This window comes from Piliocolobus tephrosceles, unplaced genomic scaffold, assembly GCF_002776525.5.
Source record: "Piliocolobus tephrosceles isolate RC106 unplaced genomic scaffold, ASM277652v3 unscaffolded_41229, whole genome shotgun sequence".
Taxonomy (NCBI): Eukaryota; Metazoa; Chordata; class Mammalia; order Primates; family Cercopithecidae; genus Piliocolobus; species Piliocolobus tephrosceles.
Window position 1 is genome coordinate 23622 of NW_022325676.1, and position 7131 is coordinate 30752.

At 36.8% G+C, this 7131-nt stretch overlaps 1 pseudogene; it reads right to left on the reverse strand.

Moving 5' to 3' along the window:
* Nucleotides 1-5619: 5619 nt before the first annotated feature.
* Nucleotides 5620-6406, reverse strand: LOC113223412 (annotated as a pseudogene).
* Between the last annotated feature and the right edge of the window lie 725 nt (nucleotides 6407-7131).

Below are 7131 nucleotides of genomic sequence, written 5' to 3' on the forward strand. Positions count from 1 at the left end.
CAGCATTTATTGTGTGTATGGCTGGTTAAAAATGAATGCAAAATTCTCAGCTCTTGCAAACCAATTGCAAAAGACAAAGAATGGCAGCCAAATGGGGAGGATAGGTGTTCCATGAGAACATCTCAGAGAATCGTCAACAAATATGCCCTGCAGTGTCAGACTCTATTGATGTTGGTTCTATGCTGAGCTCTACTGCCATTTGCTATTTATTTTGACAAGCAGTTAAACCATCAGGAATGTGCTGATTCATTGCCCCTCTGATAGGAGATCACGGACCACAGGGGACAGTTTGGTAAGTAGGCTTCACACTGTGCTATTTTTTTCCCTAAAGGTTTGGTTTATCGTTAAGAAGCAGGGAAATGTGGCAGAAAAACAAAACAAAACAAAACAAAACAAAACACCATGGCCTGGATTATAAGACCCCCCCCCCCTTTTTTTTTTTTTTTTTTTTGAGATGGAGTCTTGCTGTGTCTCCCAGGCTGAAGTGCAGTGGCGTGATCTCGGCTCACTGCAGGCTCCACCTCCCAGGTTCATGCCATTATCCTGCCTCAGCCTCCCGAGTAGCTGGGACTACAGGTGCCTGCCACCACGCCCGGTTAATTTTTGTGTGTTTTTAGCAGAGACGGAGTTACACTGTGTTATCCAGGATGGTCTTGATCTCCTGACCTGATTATCCACCTGCTTTGGCCTCCCAAAGCATTGGGATTACGGGCGTGAGCCAACACGCCTGGTCTATAAGACGCTTTTTTTCTAGCCCCAATTTTGCTAAAAATTCTCAATATATAGGCTAGGATATTTAATTTTATGTGACAACTTAACTGGATCATAGAGTGCCTAGATAATTGGTTCAATATCATTCTAGGTGTATCTGTGAGGGCATTTGTGGATGTGATTAACATTGGAATCAGTAGACTGAGTAAAACAGATTATCCTTCCCCAAGTGGGTGTACAGCATCGTCTACTTAGGTGAAGACCTGAGTAGAACAAAAAGTTGAAGGAAGGAAGAATTCACTCTCCTCTCTGTGTGAAAGCTTGAGCTGGAATGTTGGTCTTCTGTTGCCCTCAGACTGGAAATTACATCACAGATGCCCCTGATTCTCAGGCCTTTAAACTCAGACTGAAATTATGCAACTGGTTTTCTTGGGTCTTCAACACCCAGAGATCAAATTACAGGGATTTCTCAGTATCCATAATCATGTGAGCCTATTTCTTATAATAAATATCTTTCTATATATTGCATATGTAGATACAGATATATGATATCTATTATATTCTATCTACATACTGTGAAAGCATATGTATCTTTAGATCTATATCTATATGCATGTATCCATGTATGAATGGATGTAAGTATATATGTATGTATATCTATTTACCTACCAATCATCTATTTTATTGGTTCTGTTTTTCTGGAGAAACTTGGCTAGTGAAATGTATCCTTAGGCAATTTTATCATTGTGTAAACATCATACAGTGTACCTACACAATCAAAGATGGTATAGTATACTACACACCTAAACTATATGGTATAGCCTATTGCTTCTAGGCTATAAGCCTGTACATCATGTACTAAATACCATAGGCAATTGTAAAACAATGGCAAATACTGGTTTATCTAAACTTAGAAAAGTTGGTGGAAGGTGGAAGCATGAAAGATTAAAAAATGATACACTTTTATAGGGACTTTATCATGAACAGAGCTTACAGGACTGTAAGTTACCCTGGGTGAGACAGTGGGTGAGTGTTAAGTAAATGTGAAGCCCTAGAACATTATGACCCACGACTGTAGACTTTGTAAACACTATACACTTAGGCTACATACAATTTATTGAAAAATATTTTTCTCCAATAAAAAATTAACCCTAGCTTCCTGTAACTTTTTTACTTTATTAACACTTAGCTTAAAACACATTGTGCAACTGTACAAAATTACTTCCTTTCTTTACATTTTTATTCTATATACTGTTTTCTGTTTTTAAATCTTAATTTTATTTACTTTTTAAACTTTTTGTTAAAAACTGACACAGAAATACACACACTAGCCAAGGCCTACACAGCTCAGCATTGTCAATATCATGGTCTTCCACCTCCACATCTTGTCCCACTGGGAGCTCTTCAGGGAAAATAACATGCATGGAGCTGTCATTTCCTGTGATAACAATGCCTTCTTCTGGATACCTCCTGAAGGACCTGCCTGAAGATGTTTGACAGTTAACTTTTTTTTTTAAGTAGAAGTACACTTTAAAACAATAATGAAAGCATAATATAGTAAATACAAAACCAGTAACATAGTCATTTATTACAATTATCAAGTATTATGAACTGTACATCACTGTATCTGCTACAATTTTATATAACTGGTCACACAGTAGATTTCACTACACCAGCATGTCCCCAAACATGTGAGTGATGCTTTATGCTACCTCACCACGGGTATGACGTCACTAGGCAATAGGAGTTTTTCAGCTCTATTGTAATCTCATGGGACCATCCTCGTACATGCGTTTCATCTTTGATGTGTGGCATCATTATGCAACACATGACCATGGATAGCAATACTATTTCCAAATCATACCCTGGATTCTTCCTCTTCTCCCCGCTGCCTCATTGTGTTGGCAGTTTTTCCTATCCTCATTCACCTGGATCATAGCAATAGCCATCTAACCAGTTTATTTCCTTTCTTGACAACCTATATTATAGTATTTATCTCCACCATAGCCTGGGTTATCATCTATAAATGAAAATCAGTTCACGACTTTTTCACATTTAAAACTATCAGAGGCTTCCCATCAGAGTATAAACCCTACCTCCTTCCCACGGCTTGCACAGGTTCTTCACGGTCTGCCACTGGCTACTGCCCCCACTTCATTCCACACCATCCTTGAGCTGGCCACCAAGTTCATCCACGGTGTCTTTTGTCACGTGTGGGCTTTTGCATAACTGCCAGAGGGACTTCACACTAGGAGGCATTTCCAGCCTGATACACTCTTTTCTATGACATTCATGCCACAGATTGCTTCTTATTGTTCAGATTTCAGAAACAACTTTCCAGATGGTCTCAATCAGCTGTCCTGATTCTCTTGTCCACTCCACAGTAATCCCTGCTCAGTGTAAATCACTATTTCCTAGTTTTCAAATGATTAAATAAATGTATTGATATATTCGTTGATGTGCTTCCTCTCTGTCTGGCTCATGAGGATGTGTATTATCTGAGAGAAGGAAGTAATTATTCAATACTATTTCTCCAGTTCCAGGTACAGAGGCATGTCTAATATAAAATTACCATCCTAAAGTATTTGTTGAATTAAGCAACGTGAAACATTTATTTGAATAGTGTACATCAAATGAATTTGGTACAAATGCACAATTTATATGTCAAATCTACCTTAATACTTTCCTCATTAGTGTGCTATAATTAAAATACAATTATGTGACAATACTGCATTGTGTGATGGTTTTCAATGACTTATGATCTTGTCTTTATCAACTTGGATAGCTATAACAAATTATCATGGCTGATATACAATAAAAATTGATTTCCCACAGTTTTGGAGGCTGGAAAGTTCAAAGTCAAGGCAGCAGTAAGCAGGTTTAGTGTGTAAGCAGGTGAGTGTGTACTTCCTGGTCATAAATGGTTTCTTTTATGATGTCTTCAGATGGTGGAAAGGAGGCACTAATCCCCCCATGAGACCTCCACCTTTATGACCTAATCACCTCCAGGAGGCCCCACCTCCAAATCATATTGGGGATTAGGTTTACTCATAAAAATTTTGGGGAGATAAAAGCATTCGGTCTCTAGCATATCTCTTATTATCATCCACAAAGAAAACACAGAATAAAATAATTATCATTAGGAACTCACAACTCCCTGAAACATATCTATGGGTTTCAGTTTTTGAATGTACTAGACAAGCATTGAGTCAGTCTCCTCTGAATGTCTGGAATCAACTGAGTTTCTAAATGCAGGATTTTGAGATTAGTGGTAACTGAAGGAACTCCTGATTTCTTCCTTGAGAGGCCTGGACTAGGCATAGTCAATCTTCCATTCTAATATCTCAATAAAATCATCTAAGTACAAAGCTGATCTCCTGAAGAGTCTGACAGAGGAATTCAGTAGTTATAATTTAACTTAATTTAACTAGTTCTCATGACTGGAGTCTAGGACTCCTAACTCATAAACATAAAAGTATGTGCCAATAAGTTAATTTCAGATAAAAAGATGGAGGAGTCTATGTGTTTTTTCTTTGTTTTTATTTTATTCTAATGTCCAGGGATGATTCATTACTGTATAGATATTGCTATTGCATGAGCAAAAAATTCTGTATTTCCATAGTAAAGGGAAAAGGATGTATAACCTCATTATTGATATAATGCCATTAAATTAGTTGAAATGCTATGACCACAGTGTCTTTGGCAAGGCTGGGCACCCTCATGGGAACTGAAACTTGATGTGAAATTAACATATTGTATTAGCTAATGCACAATGTAGTGACACATCATACGTGGGCAGCAGCAATAGCTGATTGTCTGTATAGTTGATCTTGTCTATTATAATTTTTTTAAAATGATTTTTGTGTATGTGTGTGTGTTCCAATCAATTTTATTTATGAACACTAAAGATTCATGTTAATTTTCATGTATCATAAAAGTCTTTTAAAAAAATTTAAAATTATAAACACAATTCCTAGCTCACAGGTCATAAAAAGCAGGCAGCAGGCTGGATTTGACCCACAGGCCATAGTTGGCTGCCTCTTAAACAGGCTTTTATACATTATGCAAAGTGTTTCAAATTCCAGAGACTTTGGAGACTTTTCGTTTTTTAGATTTCTCATTTTAAAACATATATAATACAAGTTTTCTTTCTGGATCAATATACTTACGTGAGAGAAAATAATTCAGAAAAAAATAAAATCCTTACTTAAAAAAAGGGAAAAGTTGTAAAACAAACGTTTCGTCTTAAAATATATTTAGGAAATGTAAAATTAAAGATTAAAAATTTTATTTTATGCAACAAAATAATATACATTAATCTGGCACATAATTTCTCAGTTTTTACTTTAGAAAAAAGACAGTTAAGAAAAAGGTTTATAAATTTCTCAGTCCCTTTTATACAAAGTTGCAACTGAAACGAGCAATCACTTAGGTGTACAACCATCAACTCTGAATATAATATGAATTATACCTAGGAACTATAATTTACCAAGATGAGTTTTGCCTGCTTTGTGAAAAATGCACAATTATATCACAGAACGTTGTGGTTTCTACAATTTGTAACAATTTTGAAAAGGAAACTCCTGCCTCCATACTATAAGGAAACAAGAATACTCTTTCCATAGTCATCATCCTGTATTAAAAAAAAAAAAAAAACTTTATAGTCTGATTTACCTTTGTCAAAGGTAAAATGATTCACATTTGCATGGATTATTCTGATTCTCAGTAGTTCCTAAACACAAAACAAATTTTGCATGAACCTTTATCTGGGTTTTCCAAAGCAAGTATTATACTGGCAAAAGTCCATGAGCCGAAGAAAAAGATACTGAACATAAAAGGTTTACCAACTTTATCCTTTCTAATTTTACAATAGCTTCAGGTATTGAGACCTAACTGATTTCCTGTGCCTATCCATTGTGAACACATCTCAATCATCTACTTGTAATACTCCTCAGCATCATATTTTTGTCGTTGCTTTATTGTGTGACGTAGAAGATCCTTTCGTCCAGCTTCAATCATCTGTTCTTCCCAACACTTCATTTCATTATGATAACGAATTTCATCCTCTTTAGCAAGCCGAATATATAATTCCTTTTCAGAATCAGACAGATTTTTCCAGTTTTCCTTTACAGTCTTCAGCTTTTCCTGCGGTGAATCACCCTTAGCTTCTTGGAATCTGTCAGCTACATAAACGTTATAAGCTGAATGAGGTCTTTTTGGTTTTCCAAGCAGTGTTAACTCTTTTCTTTTTGTCATAGCTTTCCTTTTAAATGCTTGTCCATGATTTCTTTTTCCAAAGATGTAATCTGACTTGGAGTTAGCTGTTCTTTAAATCTGCTTATCTTTTCTTTGTATACCTGCCAGTCCGCCCTATAAGCATCTTGATATATTTTTTTCTTTGAATCAGGAAGTTCCCTCCAAAGCTTGGCAATTCTTCTAATTAGTTCTGTAGGTTTTGCATCTGGGTTCTCAGCTCTAAATATGGGTAGTCGTTCTTTAGAAAATCAAAGGTAAGAACTTACAGGTTTCTTTGGACAACTTGCCAAGACAGATGAAAAACACTTCGGTAAATACGCAAAACTGAAGGGGGAGCGCAGTCGACTCCCACAGCCGGTGCACAGCTCCGCTCGGACCTTCCCAGCGCACTCAGCACGCCCCACATGCTCCGGAGAAACGCCATCGCTCCAGCGGATGAGGCAGTAACCCGGCCCCAATCTCGGAGAACCTCCTGACACTACAGAACAACCCCAGCAATCACAACTAGAACCCGCGTGCTACCCTCCAGGGTTTTCTAAAATGATGTTTTTATAAGAGAAAAGCAAATTACAGAGAACCAGCAAAATTAAGGCCCCAGACTGTTACTGTGAACAAGTCCTTGACATCATTCTATCCCACCATATTCTTATACTGGTTTAAGAATTTAGAGCTAGAAGTTTTAATATATAAAACAATGATAAAACTATCAGGCCTCTATGGTGTTTTTTTTTTTTTTTTAATACTTGCTATTATTTTATCTCAGAAGAGACAAACCCATGGAATGTTATTTTCTTAACACAAACTCCCTGTTTGCTTGAGTTTGCACTTGTTAAATTTTGACTGAGAGTTAGTCCACAGAAAAAGCTAAAAAGAGAAATCTCTCATAGAATCGCTGCCAGGCTGATAACAAAAGCCACCCTGCTGGTTGTAGCTCTAACAATAAACTCTCTTTTATACAGGCCTTTCAAAGTTACAGGGTCACAAAGTGCCTTGAAATAAATTTCAAAGGGAACAACAAATTCTGGAATCACACCCAAACTCTTTATGTTCATGACTGTAACAGAGTTAATAAATTGTGGGCATAAATGAATAACTGCAATGTCCTGCTTGGAAACCCAGTGGTGAGTATGTTCATCAGATAAAAATGACCAGGTGTTGACAGGC